Source organism: Ipomoea triloba, chromosome 16 (genome assembly GCF_003576645.1).
Source record: "Ipomoea triloba cultivar NCNSP0323 chromosome 16, ASM357664v1".
Taxonomy (NCBI): Eukaryota; Viridiplantae; Streptophyta; class Magnoliopsida; order Solanales; family Convolvulaceae; genus Ipomoea; species Ipomoea triloba.
The window spans coordinates 8,655,302-8,655,823 of record NC_044931.1 but is presented as its reverse complement, the minus strand read 5'-3'; positions in this window follow the sequence as shown (position 1 = coordinate 8,655,823).

Below are 522 nucleotides of genomic sequence, written 5' to 3'. Positions count from 1 at the left end.
GTGTCGTGTGCTCCCTTGATAGAAATGTAGTGGCATTGCCTAGAAGACCCTGTAGTAGTATCAAACTTGAGACCTAGATAGGACATTCATTTCCTTTCTTTCGTTAATTGATTACTTTTGTTTTACTTTTGTCAAACTCTTCACCATGACTTCTTTTGCTTAGAGTGAATCTTGTAACTAATGTCTCTTAACATCAAAAATGTTACACGCTTGATTCGATTCCAATTTTCCATCCTTGAGAACACGACAATTGGGGAACTTCTTCTCCGTTTTATCACTATCCACACCTCCCACTAAAATCAAAACATCAAAACTACAACCTCACTAATATACATAACTCTCAAGGAGATCAAAAGAGTCCCACTACAAGGCAATGAATGGCAAATCTTCTCCGTTCATATATCTTGTGTGGTTGATGTTTATCTTGATTTGCTTCTATTTACGACCAGGATAGTAGGTAAAGTTAGTGGATGTATAGGTTGCGAGATATCGGAACTATACGAGTCCAAATTGGCCACATCC